A 24,929-nucleotide genomic window follows, 5' to 3' on the forward strand; every position below is an offset into this window, starting at 1 on the left:
AGAATTGGCTAGGAATTGATCTAACTTCCTAGTCAACTGGTCAACCTTGGTACGCAATTCTAATTCGGACCCAACTTCGGAAATCCCAACCTTCCTAGGACCACTAGGCAGAGATGTAGTCCTATCGAGCCGTGAAGACAAGTTATGATGCATCGTGTTTTCATTCAAGGTCTCGAATAGAGACCACGCCTCGTCCTCACTCTTGAGCATAAAAGTGCCCCCACAAGACGAATCAACCATTTGACGATGCTTTTCAGTAAGCCCGTCATAAAAATACTGCACCAACTGCCAACGAGGCACTTGGTGATGGGGACACTTGCGGAGAAGATCTTTCAATCTCTCCCAAGACTCGTGAAATTGTTCTCCCTCAATTTGAGAAAAACTAGTTATAGCTTTACGAAACTGATTCGTTTTACTAATTGGGAAATATTTTTTTAAAAATTCTTTTTGCATCCCTTCCCAAGTAGTAATACGAACCATCTCAAGAGATTTTAACCAGTGCTTGGCTTTATCTTTGAGAGAGAACGGAAACAAAGTTAACCTCATAGCATAATCTCCAAAGTTATTGATTCGCACAGTCGAGCAAATTTCAAGGAATTCGTCGAGATGACGATATGGGTCCTCATTGCTAAGGCCATAAAACGAAGGTAGCATTTGAATCACACTGGCCTTAATCTCAAAATGGCTCGCTCCTACATCAGGTCTTGTGATGCAGGAGGTGGGAGTATACGTATTTGGCATGAAGTACTCCCTCAAAGGACGGATCAAATGATGATCGTCAGCCATTGCGTACACCTTGGAGTAGACCGGTGTAGCACACGTCCTAACTTTGGTTTTCTACCTAACTAACGCACTAAGCGGCCAAACCACGCAAACCACAAAGCGAGTGAACTAAAAACAACAGAAACTAAACAAACACCACGCAGTTACAATAACAGAGATTATGCATAAGAAATATGAAATCTATGTGTACAGTACCAATCGTACACAGTCACCTCTAAGGGGATCCTAATAGGTGGGCTGTGCAGAAAAGTAAGCTCGTCTCTAAGATATGCACATACGTGGTTCTAAACCTAAATGCAACACCAACACTAGGCAATAAAGTGAATACTAATATTATGCCGTTCCCCGGCAACGGCGCCAAAAATTTGATGTCTTCTTTTAAATCATTGTAATTTTGAAAAGATTGTTATATGAAAAACATGTGAAAACCAGACATCAAATAATAAAAACCGGTTCTCACTAGTGGATGAGACTGGGTCGAACTCAGGGAACGGGAATATTTTGTATTCAAGCACACAATTCTAAACTATTCTTTATTGCTGAATTATTGAAATGTAAAATGTTTTAAGAAAAGTAAAAACAACTAGCTATTACAACAAATGAATACCCTTCGCAGAGGGCGTAAAGTGCAATATTTACAAACCCAATTAAAATTCCTAATTCTAAACTAAAATGTAAAAAGAAACTTTATTCTTCGTACTTCGCGTGTCGTGTAATCACTTCCGCTCCACTCCTGTGATATCCTGCACAATGCAAATGAACACGAGCAATACCAGAAATAGAAATAGACTATACTAAACTAGATAAATGCTAAAAATTGTGAATCAACTTATGCAAGAAATCTAAATGACAAAATAAAATTGATTTCTAATTAAATCTAACTAACTACTTACTAATTACAAACTAAGTATAATCGCTAATTATCTTGCTTAACTAACAACTGATTCAATAAACTGATGGCTAACAAGAAGGTAAACTAATTACTAAAACAAAACAAGGAATGCAATCAATTAAAAACAAGAAATATCATGAATTAAAAACTTTGAATCACTAACTATGACAAACTGAAAAACTAGAATGAAACACATAAGATCGGAAAGAAAACAGTCACAACAAAAGATTTCTACTACAACCGAATAGCAACAGAAAACAACTATGAAGAAATGGTAATAATAACTATGCTATATCAAAATACATCATCTAACTACTGAATCAATTAACAACTACTAAATCAATTAACAAAATCTATTGAAAACAACTACTGAATCAATTAACAAACAGAAATTACTACTAAATCAATTAACAAAAACTAAATCAATTAACAAAATCTACTGAAAACAACTACTGAATCAATTAACAAACAGAAATTACTACTGAATGAATACAACTACTGAAGCAATTAACAAAATCTAAAAAAACTGTAAACTAAAAATGATCGGCCGATGAACAAAAGAACATACTCGTAAATGTATTTTTTTTCCTTTTTGTTTTTTTTTCTTTCTTTTTCAGTTTTTTTTTTCTTTTTATTTCTGTTTTACAGATATAGCAATAACCAGAAGATGATTTGAAGAAGAAGAAGAAGAAGACAGAATTAATAGAAGAAGAAGAAGGATTAGCTGAAGAAGGAACAGATCGGCAGAAAAATCAGAAAAAGAAGAAAAATCAGACAAAGCAGCAGAAGAAGAAGGATTGGAAGAATTGGAATAGGAAGAAGAATAAGAAGAAGTAGAAGAAGAAAAAGCTGCAGAAGAAATCGAAATAGGAAGAAGAAGAAGAGATTCGGAGCTTGCCGTGAAATGGAAGAAATCGAGGAAGAGGTGGCGGCCTCCTCCACCACCGCTGTCACCGGACTGAAGCTCCACCACTGCTGCCGGCTGGAATGTAGACAGAGAAAGAGGGAGAAGGGGAAGGTAGGAAAAGAAGTGGCCGGTGTTGGTGGAGGAGGGTGAGAACAGAGGGAAAGAGGGGAAAACAAGAGGGCTTCAGCCATATGGGGGAGGCGCCTGAATTTTTTTTTCTTCGTGGGTTTTAAAACCCCAAACCGGCTGGAACCGGTTTAAAACCGTTTTTTTCAGTTTTTAAAAAAAACGCAAACCGGTTCTAGCCGGTTTGCTATTATATTTTTTTTTAGTTTTTAAAATTCAAAAACCAAACCGTGTAAACCGGTTTATTAGAAAAAAAAAAATTTTCAAAAAGTTATAAACAAAACTTTATTTCATTTATAAGGAAAATAAAAATTATTCTACTAATGTTTTCTTCTTTTCTAAAAAAAACAAACATTTAAAATGATTTTAAAAACTATTTTCTCTATTTTATTTTATTTTTAATTTAAAACTAACACTAGACTACTATGAATATAACAAAAACTAAAATATGTATAAAAATGTAAAATAAAACTATTTTTCATGCATTTTCTATTTTTAAATCATTTTAGCACATTTACTCAAAAACTAACATAAAATTGGGTTTTTGAAACATTATTTCATAAAATCATGCATATTTAAATGTTAATAAACCCTGAATTATATGCACGATCAACATGTTTTCCTTCGGATTTGTGGATGTTGAATGGATTAGATTGCATGCATAATGAATGTCCGGTTAAGTATGTTTTCAAGCTTCTTTCTCTTGCAATATTGGCATTGTAGCTCAAGGCCATACGGTTTTTCACGTTGGCATGTTTATTAGTACTTCTTAAATCCCATTTTAGCATTTGAAAGGTGTGACTTACAAGATAACGATTTAACTTTTCGTTTTCCTCAAAAGCTTCAAGTATCATTTTTTTCATGATTTGCTTTGTAACAGCAAGACTTCTTAAAGTCTGGTTCGGTTGGCAAGGTGGCACGCCTTGGCATAAGCCTAGCTACCTACCCGTTCGGGTTGACCTCCTTTGGAGGTGCTGGCTTAAGCTCAAGCAGTCCGAGCCATGGGGAAATCGCTTCCTATCTTAACTTTTTGCCTCTTTCCTCTCGTCTTCGTCCTACTTGAGCAAAACCCCTTGCCAGCGCCCATTGCGGGTGGCTGGGGTTTTTGTTGGGGCCTGACATGGTCTGGATCGAATCGGTCCAGACCTGTCAAAGGCCATGGCCGGTCATAGCCGGTTTGGGCATTTAGCCCTTTTTGCTTTTTGGAGTTGCGTTTCGGCCTTGGCTGCAGCCTTGCAGCTGCAGCTGGGTACAGGCGGTAGGTCTGCACCCCCACCTCCCTTTTTTCGGTACTAGTTGTAGCCAGCTGGGTCTGGACCAATCGGTCCAGACCATGCTCAGATCTGAGTGTGCCTTCTTTTGGGTCTGGACCAATTAGTCCAGTGTGATCATCGCAAAAATTTTTCCTATTCTCTTGTGGTTTCTCTCTCTTCCTTCTCTTTTCCCTTTCTAACCTCTATTTTCCTCCTTTTTGAAGGGAGAAGAATAAAAGAGAGAAAAGAAAGAGAGAAGAGAAAGAAAGAGAGAGAGAAGAGGAACTCTTTTGCGGGTTTTCACTTGACTTTTATTTGAAAATATTTAGAAAAATTACTCGCCTCCGTTTTTGAAAATATGCGGGAAAATGGAGAGACGGGATTCGCTCGTCGGTACGAGGTTCGATCGTTCTTGGCGCCTTTACCAGGGGTAATCGAACCAAGGATCGAATCCATGCCTTTTGCTTTGCCTAAATATAATCTAAGAATTTATTCTAGTTCTAAATGCACAAAGAATCATGCTTGTGCAATGCAAGGATGTATGCTCCTTTTGAAAGATGTTTTGAAAATTTCCAAGTGTTCTGAGATGAACTTGGCAAGGGAGTGAAGAAATGATTGAATTTAACTTAGAACTTGAGATAGATCAGAGAATTTCTAAGTCTTTGAAGTAAATCAGAGTTTGGAAGAGTAAATGAGAAGGAATGACTTAAAGCTTTAAAATGAAGTTTCAAAGTCAGAAATGGACTTTGAATTTGAACTTTGAATTTAGGAAAGGAAATGAATACTTGAGATGGAATTGAATTTAGATTTTGAAGTTTGAAATTTAGAATGGATCTGAGAAAATCAAATGGTATTTAAAATAGAAATGGATTTAGGGAGTTCAAATGAGATCTGGAAATGGACTTGGATTTGAAATCTAGATTTTGAAACGGAATTGGATCTTTTAAGATCTGGGATCTGAGATCTGATGTAAAATTGGGCTCTGGATCCTAAGATGGAATTGGATCTGAAGTCTGTGATCCAATGTAGAGTTGGATTCTAGATTCTAGAATGGAGTGGATATGAAATCTGAGATCCAAATGTAGAGTTGGGCTCTGGATCTTAAGATGGATTTGGATCTGGAGTCTGAGATCCAAGGTGAAATTGGATTCTGGATCCTAAAACGAAATTGGATCTGAAGTCTGAGATCCAATATGAGTGTTGAATCCTGGATCCTAAAGTGCATTTGGAGTTCAATTCAGAAGATGAATCAAGAACTTCCAAGTTTAAATTGAACTTGAAAAAATGAAATTTAGAATTTAAATCTTGAATATGCAAATAAATTTCAAAGTCAAATTGGACTTGAATTCTGTTTTTGAATTGGAAATTTTGAATATAAAATAAACTTGAAATTTCAATGTCAATTTGAACTTTGAAATCTGATTTGAATTGGAAATCTTGAATATAAAATAAACTTTGAAATCTCAAAGTTTAAATTGGACCTTGAGATCGAAAATGGAATAGAATTGAAAATGAAAAGATGAATTGGATTTACAAGAATTGACTGAAGGAGATATTCATATCACTTGAAGTTTTTGAAAAGGAATTTTTGAAAAATATGATGTAATTCTATCCTACATGATGAATGAATTTAAAGAATTTTAAAAATTAGATTTTAAAAATCATATTTCATTCTTTACATGAATTTGAAATAGGATTGAAAATATAATACATCCTTGACTATGGTCATTGGATGTATTATATAATAATCTATATTTAAATTCAGGTAAAGAATAAAACATATTTTTGTGCTTTTATAGAGTTTAAAATGAAATTAACTCTCAATATACCCTGACTATGGCCATTGGTATATATTTTGAGCCAATTTTAAGTTAAACTCTAATAAAAGAAAGAAATATTTGAAAATATGATGATTTTTGAAAAGGATCCAGTGTGGATCCAGTATTATTTTATAAAAGATAAAAATCCTAAGTTTTGTTTACATCCTGACTATGGCCATTGATGTAAATCATCAACTTAGGATTTATTACCTTTTATGAAATGGTGCACGTGCCATTCGTGTTGCCATTCGTGAGAAATTGAGAAATAAAGGCAAAAGATGCATGAAAACAAGCAATTCATGATGCTCATTCATTCTATCTAAAACAGAGAATGTAATTTTTCATTAAGGTCTAACTATTACAATACACAAAAACTGAATTTACAACTCCCAATGAGGATGCTTTCCACATATTCCCTGCAAAACAACTGGGTTAACATGAAAATAGAAAGAAAGATGGCATATATCTTATGGATATTAAAAAAAATGTTCATATATCAAGACATGAATGAGGGAAAGATGATATATATGCTTGTACATATGTATATATACATGCATATGTTATATATATAGGTATATATATATATACATATATATATATATATATGTCATGAGGGAGGTAATGAGCTAACGGACTATAGGTAATGGGGCTGGATGAAGGTGGTGGTAATGTGAGGGAAGGGCTATACTATAACCCTTCATATCATGGTGCTGCGCCTGTATGAAGGCATAATGGAACATGAAATGTTTGATGATAACCACAATGCTAAAAGGAAATGAATTTCTGTAAACAAGCCTAAGTTTAGACCCTCCTGGATGATGTTTCATCCAGCAAATCTTGGCAGTCAGCAATCATATATCCCCTTGGCCTTACTGATGCCTCTATAACCTTTTACGGGATAGATGTGTAGGATAAACTCCAAACAAACTTTCTTACTTGCAGACCACTTGAAATTGGAACTCAAAGGTTCTGGGGTAAATACAAAATCTGGATGAGCCCTTTGATTTAGTTGCTACAGATAACTCCCAAGTATAATCTTATTGATCAGTGACCTCTTGAGGCTCAAGACAAATATTAGAATCAAGACCGATTAGGTTTCTTTTATTTCCAACAAACAAGAAATGTACAAAAGCAGGTGGAAAATCTCCTGTTCAAGTAGCACTGTATAGAGTTACCATCATGAAATGCCAAAAGAATTTGTAAATATTAGTAAATCAACTTTCAGATCAAGAGGCCCTACAATAAAATACACATGATAGCAAAGCAAACGTTTGCAGTCAGAAGCAATCAGAACTAGCTTTAGACACCAAAGCATAAGTTCCAGTACACTAACACGATATGTATATATTTATAAGAATCTTCCTATTTTTTAGTGGCATCCACATAGAATTCAGCGACATCAAGGCAAACCTTTTTGAAACATGACTTAGAAGATACTTTAAGCACATGAAAGAATTTTCAGCAACATATTGAAAACAATATATGAGATCAGTTAATTACACCATAACACAGGAGATACAGTCCTCAAAAGAAATACTCACGTATTTGAAAAAGTCCATAAAAGGCTGTAGAAAGCTTCTTCTTTTTTTTTTTAAATAATTGCCTACCATTGTTGTTCTCCAACTTCAGAAATTTTAACTGTTGAATCTGTCTCTGTATCTTCACGGTTATCCTCTTTCAATGGCCGTTGAGGATGTCTTGGTTTGCAACCAGCAATACGAGATAAATAAGTTTTGCAATGCTAGGTGGCTGCCATGATGTTGAGATGATGGTGGGCGCAGACTAAAATGTGGCGCCATGCGCGCAATGGAAGACATGAGCATAGTGGGATACGACCATAACCTGTGAATGGTTGAAGTGTTAAACTCAAAAAATGCTACTGTATGTAAGTGGTACACAGGCTCATAATACTACAGGATAAAAAAAAAAAATGGAAAAGGGGATGCAAGAAAGCTTTTACAATATGTTCCTCCAATGACTTGACCAAACCCGGCAGTCCGTGGGACTAAGCAACAATTAAGCCATTATAACTATGGCTATCAACCAGTGAACTTCATCTGCGAGAATGCTCAAATCCCGCGTAAAGAGATCTGACACAGCTCCTCAATCTGTTACAAATAGCACGCAAATTACCCTGTTTGTAGCTGTGAGCTGTAGATGTAACTGGGCCACATTCCCCAACCAGCAATCTGCTGACCTTGGCAAGGAAATTTTGCACCAGAAGACTGAGTTGTAGTCTTTTGGAAGCACTTGTATTGGCATTATGACAGACATTCTGTAGGAAAGGATTTATCAGACTAGCTAGCTTTTAGCATTCTCCTTAGGCTTGTATACTTCATGGAGCCTTTCACTTTCTGGAATTTCACACAGCATAAGTTACATGCAATAGGTATGCTCTGCTCCATTACCACTACTGTTGTAAACAGCAAATGCCTCTTTGCTACCAGCATCATCACAAAAATTACAAACTTCTGCGTCATTCTTCATTAACTCAGATTTGAAATGTTCCCTCCCCAAATGGAGGTGATGATAACTGCAGTATTCCTTTCTTTTCAGAGACATTGGTTAGGACTAGTGGTCATCAGATTAACTTGCAGACATGAGCAACAGATTCCCCTTTTTAACAATATAAGAGAGTGGCATAGGAAATTTCATAAACCTCATTATACTCAAACATAGAAATCATTAACAGACCTGGAGTTTCCATCACGACATATATATATATATTGAGACATCATCGCTTCTTTCATAAGTTATGCTTCTTAATATACAAGTTATTTTACCAATAGGTGACCTCATGCAGCTGAACCAGAGCATCAATTCCCTCTTATGCAGAGACAAATCCAAGGAAAAAAAAGAAGACAAATAACAAAGCAATGACGGAGATCAGATGGTCATGTCACTCAAGATTTACAAATAACTTCAAATTCCACATTCTCTGGCCAGCTTGTTGTCACCCAGTGTGGACATCAAAAGCACATACTTCTTGGCTCCTTCTCTGCAAACAGAGAGTAAATCTTCCATAACATTGATCCTGTATTACTTTTGCTGCCAGCTTAGATCTGAATTTCCAGGTCTGTCTTTAATTTAGATGAAAAGAAGATCTTCATTTTAAGCATTCATGGGCTAAGAATTTGTAAAAGCTGACCCTTACCTGCATCTCTGGTATGTTCATCAAAAGGATGATATACTGTAAGATATATCAACTAATGGATCCTAAACATATTATACCATGTTATGAAGGTATATATTGACTGATATACCACAAACATCTTAGCCAATATGACATGTGAGTCAATGGGATGCGTGATGAGCATATGGTATGATGGAAAACATGAGAGAACCACAACAATTATACAAACGACATTGCTAGTATGCTACCAGAAAACGCAGAGCTGTGTAAAAAAAATGTAAATGAGGTATGGATGTATGCATACATAGCCAGCTGAGGACTTGAACTTCAACTAGGACACCTAAGTGGATTTGATGACTGACCTAGTATATTCCGGTGTGTCACGAAATGATTTTGGAGCATTGAAAACATTAAACACTATTAAAACATTTAAATGTGTGGCACCATCCTGTTATGAAATGAAAATTACTTAAGCATATGATGTGCTAAAACATTATCAAAGACCTGATTGGTAGGCTCGGATTTGATGCCCACACTTCCCTGAACAGCAATGGAGGTTGGTGCTGGAGCTACAACGTGGTTACTGACGTGAGATCTCTGCCCATGTCATACCCGACACCTCTTCGGATTTGTTGTTCACGAACAATTCAACCGGATCTTCGTATATTGCGAAAGCAGCCTTAACAAAGGATGGTGACAGTTCATGGCCCAAAGCAGGGAGTGATCCTGGCGATCTTGCTTGAAGCAGGGGATGCAAATGGGGAAGACAGTGTGGAGGATGGCTAAATTTACTCAGAAGACACAGTGAAAACAAATTTGATATCTAAAACAGGACATCGAGAGCTAAAAATAAAAAAAAAAGTTAACTATGGCAGCTGATCATGGCTGTCAAAAAGGAAAAGAAACATCAGAGAGCCAAATATCAGTCAATAATAAAAAAAAAATAGGGACAGAACATACAATGTATTGCAGGGATATGAATGCTATATTAAATTCAAAACATGAAGAGCCAAGTGGGGGAAGGGAAAGCGGATCAGTAGATCACCTGATACATACCTCTCACCACGACTAAAAAAAAAATCTTTCAATCCTGTAGATTTGTTCTACCCACAATGTTATCCTCTGAAAACATATTCGGAACTCAGCACATTAACGCTACCATGGTTATTGAGCCAAACGAGTATTGGCTGAAAACCCTCAACCAATTTCTACGTGAAGTCTCCCATGATTATCATTTATGAACTTGATTCAACCAAATGGTGAATCCCATACCCATTTGAACAAACATTTTGAGAATTTATTTAGATCTATCATAACAGCACCTCTTAGAGGTTTTTGTTTGACGCAACCACCATCCTCTCAAGAACACACATATCAGTCGAAATGCTAGAAAAGGGGATGATGATCCCAGCAAATGATAAACAAGAAAACGACTCAAAATTAGAATAACACAGGAGAAAGAATACAAGAAGATATCATGTTAAAAGAAAATGCAAAACGATGGTAAAAAAAAAAATTGAAATAGATTTCAGCATGAATGTAAATTGATTCGTAATAGAATTCGACACGATCTATTGTAGACACTATCCTGGAGAGTATAAACAGGAATTTGATCGGGGCTCTGATGAACTTGAACAGTATAAATATACATTTAGATTGAAGAAAACCCAAAACAAATTTTCAGAAAATAAAAGGGGAAATGTAGGAATATAAAAATTCCAATAATATTGCACATAGATAAATCGATTTGCAGTAAGCAAATCGATTTATCAAGGGTGCCTTAACAAAACAGGGATGAGAAATAAGAAAATTAAGGGAAATCAGGTTAATGAAGGAAGGAGAAGGTGCTTACCGAAGATCTGCTGGAGTTTCAGACTGGTCGACTCCTGAAGGTGAGTTGTTATCTGAAATATTCAAGAGAAGATCAATGCTAAAGGGGAATTTCCAGCCTGAGGATGGATTGTCGTATGAAATATTGAGAGAGGAGATGGATCTATGAACATAGATGATCGACACCAGAAGAAAAAGAATGGATGATGCGTGAAGAAGGATGCGCAGAAGGAGAAGAGATGACGGGTGCGGGGGTGAAACACGGTGAAGAAAATGGATTTCTGGATGTCTTTTTAAGGGAAAACAAGAAGGCTCGAGAAGGGTGAGGCCGTTGAAGATGAGCGGTTGAGGCGGATGGCCATGGCGATCGATCGAGTCCGATGGTGAGGAGGCTTCCAGAAGGTTTTTGGGGATGGAGGGAAGGAAAGAGGGGAAGATGGCTGAGGGTTTCGCCAGGGGAAGCGAAGGGAAAGGCGAGAGTTAGGGTTTTCAAAACTCTAACTCGACTCTTAAGTGAAAATAAAGTTTTTTTTTCTAAAAGGAGCCTCTTTAAAAAGTCTTTTTCAAAAACGGGTTTCCAAAAACCATTTTTTTGAAATTTCCTTCATTTATTTCAATATTTTTATTTTATATTTTGGAATGAAAATCTAAGACTTTACAAGAAAACAAAGATAAAACCCTAATTTTTTTATTTTTTATTTTATTTATTTTTTTGTATTTTTGGAATGAAAATTTGAGAAAACAAAGACTAAACCCTAATTTTTTTGTATTTTTCTAAAAAGAATATTTACAAAAGTATTTTCCTGAGAATTTCAGACCATTTCGGGGAAATTTCTTCAGAAGAATGGGTTTGGACCCAGGTTTTGAGAAAATGTTCGAGTTTTGATACTCGAATCGAGAAATACGATTTGATGGATCCAAACAGATGTTGAATGGACTATCCGAGCTATTTAAAGGCTATTTTTGGCATTTTCTATAATTTTAATTTAATTTAAAATTTGAACAAGGAGATTCAAATTTGGATCTGGACAATGGATCCAGATCTGAAATCAATTTAAACATATAGGATGAATTTAATTTCAGTAAAATTTGGAAAATGAACTAGAATTTAGATTTAAAATGACTCATTTGCTCAAAAGTGAATTTAAGGGCAAAAGGGGGAATATTTAAAAGATTTTGAAAAATTTGGGGTGTTTACAGATGCCCCTCTTTGCTACTAAGCCGGTTGAAAGCCGAGCTTAGTGGCAAAGATAACACTCCAAATTTTGAAAATGCCCCAGTCAGCAGATCTGAACTGGGTGTGGAAGTATTTGATTTAAAAGACATGGTTTTTCAGGTTTTAAAATTTTATCCTTGAATGGATTGGGAAGATGAAATCCTCGAAAATGATATGACTGAATAATAGAGATGAGGAAATCGTGATGGGACTTTGGGTGAAGATCCCGAAATGATGAAAGGTAAGAATTTAGATCAAATCTCGTGGGCGAGACAAGATCAATCTTTTGGAATGAGTCAGGTTTAGCCCTTAACCTGGATGGGACGAAGATATATCAAAATAATTTGAATGGGAAAAGGAGTATGTGATGACCTTGATGGGACATTTTTGACAAAATGCCTCATGAGATGAAGCTCAAGTAGGATTTCATTCTGGATGGATATACCAAGTACGGATTCCTCGATGGGAAGAACCATGATGGGACTAGAGGAAAACACCTTGTCGAAACGAGACTCAGGTTTAACCCAAACCTGAAAAGGAAAGTACCTCGATGCACGAGGTTCAGGCTTAACCCTTAACCTGAAGGGGACGACCATATGGAATCCTCGAGTGAAGAGACCATGATGGGACCTTCAGAGTTTGGACGAACAAATCTGAAAGTGGTTTGCGAAAGGTGGAAGGAAATGGGGTTCCCTAAAGCTTTGAAAAAGGGATGAACTTGGACGTCTCATTGCTGAGACTAAAATCAACTTTTGAATTTAATGACCTCTCGCAGAAAATACAGGTTTTGACCCTTAACCTGAGTGGGAACGACCATACGGGATCCTCAAAACCGTGATGGGACCTCAGGAGAGATACTTCAGCTGAATGAGGCAACTCTTCTGGAATGTGAGAGATGGAAAATAAGGAGATGTGAGAAAAAATGAACGATGAATAAGGTAACAGGAGGCGAATCTTTTGATGGGGTGAAAGATGAATAAGGCGGACCTTTTATCAAGGAGACGAATCTCTTGACAAGGCAAAAGATGGAACAAGGCAAATCATTTGGACAGGAGAAGGTAAAAGTGAAATATGAAGATGGCGATGAAGATGGCAATCCTTTTAGCAAGGAGAAGGTAAGATATGAAGATATGAAGATGGCAATAGTAAGGAGAAGGCAAAATGTGAAAATGTGAAGATGGCAATCATTTTGGTAAGGAGAAGGCAAAATGTGAAAATGTGAAGATGGCAATCCTTTTGGCAAGGAGAAGGCAAGATGTAAAATATGAAGAAGGCAATCCTTTTAACAAGGAGAAGGCAAGATGTAAAATATGAAGAAGGCAATCCTTTTAACAAGGAGAAGGCAAGATGTAAAATATGAAAGAAGGCAATTCTTTTAACAAGGAGAAGACAAGTCTCTCGACAAAGCGAAAGACGAGGAAGGAGATCATTTAATCAAGGAGAAAGGCAAATCTTTTGACAACGCAAGAGACGGGGGAAGGCGAGTCTCTCGACAAAGCGAAAGACGAGGAAGGCAATCCTTTTATCAAGGAGAAAGTGAGTCTCTCGACAGAGCGAAAGACGAAGAAGGCAATTATTTAATCAAGGAGAAAGGCAAATCTTTTGACAACGCAAAAAGACGGAGAAGGCGATCCTTTTATCAAGGAGAAGGCGAGTCTCTCGACAAAGTGAAAGACGGGGAAGGCAATCCTTTTTAGAAAGGAGAAGGCAAGTCTCTCGACAAAGCGAAAGACGAGGAAGGCAATCCTTTTATCAAGGAGAAGGCGAGTCTCTCGACAAAGCGAAAGACGGGGAAGGCGATCCTTTTAGAAAGGAGAAGGCGAGTCTCTCGACAAAGCGAAAGACGGAGAAGGCAATCCTTTTATCAAGGAGAAGGCGAGTCTCTCGACAAAGCGAAAGACGGGGAATGTAAACAACTCTAGGTTGCATCCAAATGGATGTTGAATATTTATTTCATAGAATATCTAGAAAATTTTGCCAATAAGATAAATTTATAGTTGGCTTCAATGCTTGAAAATGTGCATATGTGTGCAAAAGATATTCCCTCTTTTACCTAGAGTATTTCCTCCATCGAGGTTAACTCTTTGGTTTTTAAGAGTCAAATTCAGAATTTTAGCGCTGATGATTTTCTTCAAGGAGGTTATCCATTTCTCTGATATGAGAAGAGAAGAAACATTCTTAATTTCATAAAAACAAGTAGTGAAAGGATATTGATAAAAGAATTTTGCATAAGAAAAGATGACTTCTGGCAATTTCGGCAGTTTGATATCTGAGTGTTTTCTCATGATAATCTTTCTTGCACTCCTTTTGAGTCATTGAACTTTTTCGGGCTTTTACATCATCCTTCATTTTGGATGTTCCTGACTTTTCTCTCTTTTTCAGGGGAAGGGTACGTCACAAACTCCTTCATCTTGGAGATGTTCTGATCCTTCATTTTCTCAGGGATTATATATGATGGTATTGGCTCAAAGGTCTTTAGATGATAGCAGAAATCAAATATCATTTAGGGTTTGTCGGTAGGTCCATCACACTCGCCTTCATCTCGACGGTGATCTGAACTTTCCCTGGAAGGATCCTTCACAAACTCCTTCATCTCGGTAGATGATCCAAATCTTCTTTGGCCCCGGGGGTCTACTCGCTTAATTCGCCTTCATCTTGACGACAATTGAGAGATCCCTTTTGCAGATATTTGATTGCAACTTTAAAATGAGAAGATATGGATTAAGTGGATTCTTTTATGGCTCAGGATATTTCCACTGCCTAATTGCCAGAAAATCGTCTTTAAACATGCACCATAGCTATGATCAATATCGATTCGCTTCCGGCTTTTCAATGTCATCGAATATTTCTTTCGCCAATCATACCGAGGATATTTCTTTCATCCTTTTGGTTGATCAAACAGGAAAAAGATTTGAATTTTACCTCTTTTTCGCAAAGAGTTTCACCTTTTATGAAGAAAATACTAGAGGTAATCTGAGGTAATTCTTTTGTGTAGTAAGATTTATTTGGAGTCAACAAATATTTTTAGCAAATTGGCAAAGTTTTCATGAATTCTTTGTGAAATAATCACTCAATATAGATTTTGATGGGACCTATAGTTGCAATTTATGAATTTGGACATTCTGATCAGTAAAACTGGAACCTTTCATTTAACGACCAGCGAAGGAGCTGGAACCTTTCATTTAACGACCAGCGAAGTAGCTGGGACATTTCATTTAACGACCAGCGAAGTAGCTGGGACATTTCATTTAACGACAAGCGAAGTAGCTGGGACATTTCATTTAACGACCAACGAAGTAGCTGGCACATTTCATTTAACGACCAACAAAGTAGCTGGGACATTTCATTTAACGACCAGCGAAGTAGCTGGGACATTTCATTTAACGACCAACGAAGTAGCTGGGACATTTCATTTAACGACCAACGAAGTAGCTGGGACATTTCATTTAGCGACCAGCGAAGTAGCTGGAACATTTCATTTAGCGACCAACAAAGTAGCTGGAACATTTCATTTAGCGACCAGCGAAGTAGCTGGAACATTTCATTTAGCGACCAGCAAAGTAGCTGGAACATTTCATTTAATCATCTAACGACCAGCGAAGTAGCTGGGACATTTCATTTAATCATTTAACGACCAGCAAAGTAGCTGGGACATTTCATTTAATCATTTAACGACCAATGAAGTAGCTGGGACATTTAATTTAATCATTTAACGACCAGCGAAGTAGCTGGAACATTTCATTTAATCATTTAACGACCTGATTTAAGATTGAGACTTTTGAAAGACAACCAATACAAGGACTGAACTTGATCTTTAGATTTAATGAACTTTAGCAAAATAACCCGTGCGAGCACCGGGTTTTTCCAACCGAGAGTCGGGAAGGAGATCGGCCTATTTAAGATCTTTAGATATCGAAGCAAGAAGAATGGCCGGGGTTTCAGGATTATCCTTTATCCTGAAGGGAAAATAGAATAGACATTTGATGAGAATTTAGAAAGGAATGATTCAGGTTTACCCCTTGACCTGAAAGGGAAAAGAATATACATTTGATGAGAATTTAGGAAAAGAATGATTCAGGTTTATCCCTTAACCTGAAGGGGAAATATAATAGACATTTATGGAGAATTTAGATTAAAATGATTCAGGTTTATCCCTTAACCTGAAAGGGAAATAGAAGATTTTATGAAGAGATAACCTGAGACTTGAATTTAGAAGGGATATGACAAGATTTAGAATTTATGATCTATGATTTAGGTGGACCAAGTATGTGACAGGGAATATAAAAGGAATAAACTTGGAGAAGACAAAAGGATATAGAACTTTGTAGAACATTTGAGGAAATTGATTTATTTTTGTAAAAAGAATTCTCATAGGTAGCATGGTTGCCCCTATGAGTGATCTCAGGATTATCCCTTATCCTGAATGGGGAAAGGAATAGAATTTAAGAAGGTGAAGAGAAATTTCTATAAATTTAGAAAATCAATAAAGGTTGACAAAACTTGTATTTACAAAAGAATTCTCGTAGGTAGCATTATTGCTCCTACGAGGGGTTTCAGGATTATCCCTTATCCTGAATGTGAAAAAGAATAGAATTTAAGAAAATTTAGCGAAGGCAAATTGATATAAATCTAGAAAATCAATAAAGATTAACAAAACTCGTATTTACAAAAGAATCCTCATAGGTAGCGTTGTTGCTCCTACAAGGGGTCTCAGGATTTTCCCTTATCCTGAATGGGAACACCTCGGACAACGAGGGTCAGGTTTATCCCTTAACCTGAAAGGGGATGATATAAAAAGAATACCTCATTGAAAAGAGGCATCAGGTTTATCCCTTAACCTGAAAGGGTACACCTCGGACAACGAGGGTCAGGTTTTATCCCTTAACCTGAAAGGGTAAAGAATATACATTTGATGAGAATTTAGGAAAAGAATGATTCAGGTTTATCCCTTAACCTGAAGGGGAAATGGAAGTTTTTATTAAGAGGTAATCTGAGATTTAAATTTAGAAGGGATATGACAAGATTTAGAATTTATGATCTATGATTTAGATGGACCAGGTATGTGACGGGGGATATAAAAAGAATAAACTTTGGGAAGACAAAAGGATATAGAACTTTGAAAAAAATGTAGAATATTTGAGGAAATTGATTTATTTTTGTAAAAAGAATTCTCACAGGTAGCATGGTTGCCCCTATGAGTGATCTCAGGATTATCCCTTATCTTGAATGAGGAAAAGAATAGAATTTAAAGAGATTTAATGTAAGGAAATTGATATAAATCTAGAAAATCAACAAAAATTGACAAAACTTGTATTTACAAAAGGAATCCTCATAGGTAGCGTTATTGCTCCTATGAGGGGTTTCAGGATTATCCCTTATCCTGAATGGGAAAAGAATAGAATTTAAAGAGATTTAATGTAGGGAAATTGATATAAATCTAGAAAATCAACAAAAATTGACAAAACTTGTATTTACAAAAGGAATCCTCATAGGTAGCGTTATTGCTCCTATGAGGGGTTTCAGGATTATCCCTTATCCTGAATGGGAAAAAGAATAGAATTTAAGAAGGTGAAGAGAAATTGATATAAATTTAGAAAATCAATAAAGGTTGACAAAACTTGTATTTACAAAAGAATTCTCGTAGGTAGCATTATTTCTCCTACGAGGGGTTTCAGGATTTTCCCTTATCCTGAATGGGAAAAGAATAGAATTTAAAGAGTTTTAATGAAGGGGGATTGATATAAATCTAGAAAATCAATAAAGATTGGCAAAATTTGTATTTACAAAAGAATCCTCATAGGTAGCGTTATTGCTCCTACGAGGGGTCTCAGGATTTTCCCTTATCCTGAATGGGAACACCTCGGACAATGAGGGTCAGGTTTATCCCTTAACCTGAGCGGGAAGCACCTCTGACAACGAGGGTCAGGTTTATCCCTTAACCTGAAAGGGGTACACCTCGGACAACGAGGGTCAGGTTTATCCCTTAACCTGAAAGGGTAGTAGAATTGATAAAATTTAATAGAATTGAGGAAATATTGATAAACTTGATAAAATTGATGTAAACTTGATAAAAATATGAATAAAATGAGTGAAACTGATGAAGATATCACAATTAACTAAAAATTTATAAGATTTAAAAGGAGTTTTTCTGATCCTGCCTGCATATGGGATTTTGAAAAGAAAATGTTTATTTAAAAGATAGGTGAAAAAAAATCATCTTTGGGAGGAAAATTCATTTGTAAGAAGAACGATCAGCGCGAGATCTGATCCTTTAAAAAGGAGAATCATCATGAGAGATCATCATGAGGTTTGATTTCGAAGATAGTGGTTTAAAAACCAGCTTTGAAAGAGAAAACATGAGGTGATGATTTTGAAGACAAATGGTTTTCAAAACCTAATTTGAAAAAGGAAAATCAACATGTTAGTTTATTTAAAAGGGATTTAGATCAAAATATTTGAACTTTGTGAAGACTTTTGCAGAAACTTTTTGAGATTTTATGATTTTGAAAATCCTCATAAGCAATATCATTTCTCTCATGATGGAGGAAAACAAATTTTTTGAAAAATAGATGACAAGGATTAAGAATTTTGAAAAATAGCAAGCAGGATCAAAAAGATTTTGAAGAAATCAGAAAGAAAACGGTAATACACCTGGGGTTTTAAAAGAGGAAATTTTGAATAATATATACCCAGGGTTTTGGAAATTATAAGGAAGATACATATACATATATACTATCATTCAATCACAGACATACAAGCAAGGATGCACAAATAGCACTCCCTAAAGCTGACTCTATATACAATATTTGAAATGGCTGATAGGACCTTAATCCTAACTCTAAGATTTATATCATCTGATTCCAATCAAGGTACGCCGATATACTCAAGCCGAAGCTCGAAGTACGTGGCCTAAAATATCTCTCCGGTTCTAAGGTAAAGGCTTCCCAACATCCTTGAGCACCAACCGATATACCTCGGACTATGGCCCTTAGGTACGTGGTAGGGGGGCGTGAACCCAAATAAGTGGTCCAGTTGTGAGGCTCTCTCCCGAACTATGGTTCAGTGAGACAGCCCAGCAACGTGAAGACCGGGACAATATAGGTAGGGATGTTTTCAAAATATGATCAACATGCAATAAAATCAGAAGGCTCTAATGCAAGTCCTAAAGAGATAGATTTAAATGAGAAGAAGCATACACTTGCATACATTGTTTGCATTCAATCCCTAGAATTGAGGAGAGTTGTATTTCAACCTAAATCTAATGTGAACATGGATATAATCTCCTCAATATGGTCCTACCAAACCATACTTAGATCCTATATGCAATGATGTCAGCTTTAGGACAGAGTCTAGGCTCCTAAGGTTTGCATGAAAAATGTAGCTGACATATGTTAGAATAAAGACTTTGATTATATAAAAGCAAAGCAAAGGCATCAATTCGACCAGACGAAGACGAGCCCCATCACGGTCGCCAAAACTGTGATCATCGCAAAAATTTTTCCTATTCTCTTGTGGTTTCTCTCTCTTCCTTCTCTTTTCCCTTTCTAACCTCTATTTTCCTCCTTTTTGAAGGGAGAAGAATAAAAGAGAGAAAAGAAAGAGAGAAGAGAAAGAAAGAGAGAGAGAAGAGGAACTCTTTTGCGGGTTTTCACTTGACTTTTATTTGAAAATATTTAGAAAAATTACTCGCCTCCGTTTTTGAAAATATGCGGGAAAATGGAGAGACGGGATTCGCTCGTCGGTACGAGGTTCGACCATTCTTGGCGCCTTTACCAGGGGTAATCGAACCAAGGATCGAATCCATGCCTTTTGCTTTGCCTAAATATAATCTAAGAATTTATTCTAGTTCTAAATGCACAAAGAATCATGCTTGTGCAATGCAAGGATGTATGCTCCTTTTGAAAGATGTTTTGAAAATTTCCAAGTGTTCTGAGATGAACTTGGCAAGGGAGTGAAGAAATTATTGAATTTAACTTAGAACTTGAGATAGATCAGAGAATTTCTAAGTCTTTGAAGTAAATCAGAGTTTGGAAGAGTAAATGAGAAGGAATGACTTAAAGCTTTAAAATGAAGTTTCAAAGTTAGAAATGGACTTTGAATTTAGGAAAGGAAATGAATACTTGAGATGGAATTGAATTTAGATTTTGAAGTTTGAAATTTAGAATGGATCTGAGAAAATCAAATGGTATTTAAAATAGAAATGGATTTAGGGAGTTCAAATGAGATCTGGAAATGGACTTGGATTTGAAATCTAGATTTTGAAACGGAATTGGATCTTTTAAGATCTGGGATCTGAGATCTGATGTAAAATTGGGCTCTTGATCCTAAGATGGAATTGGATCTGAAGTTTGTGATCTAATGTAGAGTTGGATTCTAGATTCTAGAATGGAGTGGATCTGAAATCTGAGATCCAAATGTAGAGTTGGGCTCTGGATCTTAAGATGGATTTGGATCTGGAGTCTGAGATCCAAGGTGAAATTGGATTCTGGATCCTAAAACGAAATTGGATCTGAAGTCTGAGATCCAATATGAGTGTTGAATCCTGGATCCTAAAGTGCATTTGGAGTTAAATTCAGAAGATGAATCAAGAACTTCCAAGTTTAAATTGAACTTGAAAAAATGAAATTTAGAATTTGAATCTTGAATATGCAAATAAATTTCAAAGTCAAATTGGACTTGAATTCTGTTTTTGAATTGAAAATTTTGAATATAAAATGAACTTGAAATTTCAATGTCAATTTGAACTTTGAAATCTGATTTGAATTGGAAATCTTGAATATAAAATAAACTTTGAAATCTCAAAGTTTAAATTGGACCTTGAGATCGAAAATGGAATAGAATTGAAAATGAAAAGATGAATTGGATTTACAAGAATTGACTGAAGGAGATATTCATATCACTTGAAGTTTTTGAAAAGGAATTTTTGAAAAATATGATGTAATTCTATCCTACATGATGAATGAATTTAAAGAATTTTAAAAATTAGATTTTAAAAATCATATTTCATTCTTTACATGAATTTGAAATAGGATTGAAAATATAATACATCCTTGACTATGGTCATTGGATGTATTATATAATAATCTATATTTAAATTCAGGTAAAGAATAAAACATATTTTTGTGCTTTTATAGAGTTTAAAATGAAATTAACTCTCAATATACCCTGACTATGGCCATTGGTATATATTTTGAGCCAATTTTAAGTTAAACTCTAATAAAAGAAAGAAATATTTGAAAATATGATGATTTTTGAAAAGGATCCAGTGTGGATCCAGTATTATTTTATAAAAGATAAAAATCCTAAGTTTTGTTTACATCCTGACTATGGCCATTGATGTAAATCATCAACTTAGGATTTATTACCTTTTATGAAATGGTGCACGTGCCATTCGTGTTGCCATTCGTGAAAATTTGAGAAATAAAGGCAAAAGATGCATGAAAACAAGCAATTCATGATGCTCATTCATTCTATCTAAAATAGAGAATGTAATTTTTCATTAAGGTCTAACTATTACAATACACAAAAATTGAATTTACAACTCCCAATGAGGATGCTTTCCACATATTCCCTGCAAAACAACTGGGTTAACATGAAAATAGAAAGAAAGATGGCATATATCTTAAGGATATTAAAAAAAATGTTCATATATCAAGACATGAATGAGGGAAAGATGATATATATGCTTGTACATATGTATATATACATGCATATGTTATATATATAGGTATATATATATATATACATATATATATAGATATATATGTCATGAGGGAGGTAATGAGCTAACGGACTATAGGTAATGGGGCTGGATGAAGGTGGTGGTAATGTGAGGGAAGGGCTATACTATAACCCTTCATATCATGGTGCTGCGCCTGTATGAAGGCATAATGGAACATGCAATGTTTGATGATAACCACAATGCTAAAAGGAAATGAATTTCTGTAAACAAGCCTAAGTTTAGACCCTCCTGGATGATGTTTCATCCAGCAAATCTTGGCAGTCAGCAATCATATATCCCCTTGGCCTTACTGATGCCTCTATAACCTTCTACGGGATAGATGTGTAGGATAAACTCCAAACAAACTTTCTTACTTGCAGACCACTTGAAATTGGAACTCAAAGGTTCTGCGGTAAATACAAAATCTGGATGAGCCCTTTGATTTAGTTGCTACAGATAACTCCCAAGTATAATCTTATTGATCAGTGACCTCTTGAGGCTCAAGACAAATATTAGAATCAAGACCGATTAGGTTTCTTTTATTTCCAACAAACAAGAAATGTACAAAAGCAGGTGGAAAATCTCTTGTTCAAGTAGCACTGTATACAGTTACCATCATGAAATGCCAAAAGAATTTGTAAATATTAGTAAATCAACTTTCAGATCAAGAGGCCCTACAATAAAATACACATGATAGCAAAGCAAACGTTTGCAGTCAGAAGCAATCAGAACTAGCTTTAGACACCAAAGCATAAGTTCCAGTACACTAACACGATATGTATATATGTATAAGAATCTTCCTATTTTTTAGTGGCATCCACATAGAATTCAGCGACATCAAGGCAAACCTTTTTGAAACATGACTTAGAAGATACTTTAAGCACATGAAAGAATTTTCAGCAACATATTGAAAACAATATATGAGATCAGTTAATTACACCATAACACAGGAGATACAGTCCTCAAAAGAAATACTCAAGTATTTGAAAAAGTCCATAAAAGGCTGTAGAAAGCTTCTTCTTTTTTTTTTAAATAATTGCCTACCATTGTTGTTCTCCAACTTCAGAAATTTTAACTGCTGAATCTGTCTCTGTATCTTCACGGTTATCCTCTTTCAATGGCCGTTGAGGATGTCTTGGTTTGCAACCAGCAATACGAGATAAATAAGTTTTGCAATGCTAGGTGGCTGCCATGATGTTGAGATGATGGTGGGCGCAGACTAAAATGTGGCGCCATGCGCGCAATGGAAGACATGAGCATAGTGGGATACGACCATAACCTGTGAATGGTTGAAGTGTTAAACTCAAAAAATGCTACTGTATGTAAGTGGTACACAGGCTCATAATACTACAGGATAAAAAAAAAAAATTGGAAAAGGGGATGCAAGAAAGCTTTTACAATATGTTCCTCCAATGACTTGACCAAACCCGGCAGTCCGTGGGACTAAGCAACAATTAAGCCATTATAACTATGGCTATCAACCAGTGAACTTCATCTGCGAGAATGCTCAGATCCCGCGTAAAGAGATCTGACACAGCTCCTCAATCTGTTACAAATAGCACGCAAATTACCCTGTTTGTAGCTGTGAGCTGTAGATGTAACTGGGCCACATTCCCCAACCAGCAATCTGCTGACCTTGGCAAGGAAATTTTACAACAGAAGACTGAGTTGTAGTCTTTTGGAAGCACTTGTATTGGCATTATGACAGACATTCTGTAGGAAAGGATTTATCAGACTAGCTGGCTTTTAGCATTCTCCTTAGGCTTGTATACTTCATGGAGCCTTTCACTTTCTGGAATTTCACACAGCATAAGTTACATGCAATAGGTATGCTCTGCTCCATTACCACTACTGTTGTAAACAGCAAATGCCTCTTTGCTACCAGCATCATCACAAAAATTACAAACTTCTGCGTCATTCTTCATTAACTCAGATTTGAAATGTTCCCTCCCCAAATGGAGGTGATGATAACTGCAGTATTCCTTTCTTTTCAGAGACATTGGTTAGGACTAGTGGTCATCAGATTAACTTGCAGACATGAGCAACAGATTCCCCTTTTTAACAATATAAGAGAGTGGCATAGGAAATTTCATAAACCTCATTATACTCAAACATAGAAATCATTAACAGACCTGGAGTTTCCATCACGACATATATATATATATTGAGACATCATCGCTTCTTTCATAAGTTATGCTTCTTAATATACAAGTTATTTTACCAATAGGTGACCTCATGCAGCTGAACCAGAGCATCAATTCCCTCTTATGCAGAGACAAATCCAAGGAAAAAAAAGAAGACAAATAACAAAGCAATGACGGAGATCAGATGGTCATGTCACTCAAGATTTACAAATAACTTCAAATTCCACATTCTCTGGCCAGCTTGTTGTCACCCAGTGTGGACATCAAAAGCACATACTTCTTGGCTCCTTCTCTGCAAACAGAGAGTAAATCTTCCATAACATTGATCCTGTATTACTTTTGCTGCCAGCTTAGATCTGAATTTCCAGGTCTGTCTTTAATTTAGATGAAAAGAAGATCTTCATTTTAAGCATTCATGGGCTAAGAATTTGTAAAAGCTGACCCTTACCTGCATCTCTGGTATGTTCATCAAAAGGATGATATACTGTAAGATATATCAACTAATGGATCCTAAACATATTATACCATGTTATGAAGGTATATATTGACTGATATACCACAAACATCTTAGCCAATATGACATGTGAGTCAATGGGATGCGTGATGAGCATATGGTATGATGGAAAACATGAGAGAACCACAACAATTATACAGACGACATTGCTAGTATGCTACCAGAAAACGCAGAGCTGTGTAAAAAAAATGTAAATGAGGTATGGATGTATGCATACATAGCCAGCTGAGGACTTGAACTTCAACTAGGACACCTAAGTGGATTTGATGACTGACCTAGTATATTCTGGTGTGTCACGAAATGATTTTGGAGCAGTGAAAACATTAAACACTATTAAAACATTTAAATGTGTGGCACCATCCTGTTATGAAATGAAAATTACTTAAGCATATGATGTGCTGAAACATTATCAAAGACCTGATTGGTAGGCTCGGATTTGATGCCCACGCTTCCCTGAACAGGAATGGAGGTTGGTGCTGGAGCTACAACGTGGTTACTGACGTGAGATCTCTGCCCATGTCATACCCGACACCTCTTCGGATTTGTTGTTCACGAACAATTCAACCGGATCTTCGTATATTGCGAAAGCA

General features: G+C 36.0%; 1 non-coding gene across 1 annotated transcript; it reads left to right on the forward strand.

The window, feature by feature from the left end:
* Window positions 1-298: 298 nt before the first annotated feature.
* Window positions 299-404, forward strand: LOC149840277 (small nucleolar RNA R71). Its single transcript, XR_016431735.1, has one exon. It is a non-coding gene; the product is annotated as a small nucleolar RNA R71 (small nucleolar RNA).
* The last annotated feature ends 24,525 nt before the right edge of the window (window positions 405-24,929 follow it).

Source organism: Nuphar pumila, chromosome 4 (genome assembly GCF_984573655.1).
Source record: "Nuphar pumila chromosome 4, dmNupPumi1.hap1.1, whole genome shotgun sequence".
In the NCBI taxonomy this organism is placed as follows: Eukaryota; Viridiplantae; Streptophyta; class Magnoliopsida; order Nymphaeales; family Nymphaeaceae; genus Nuphar; species Nuphar pumila.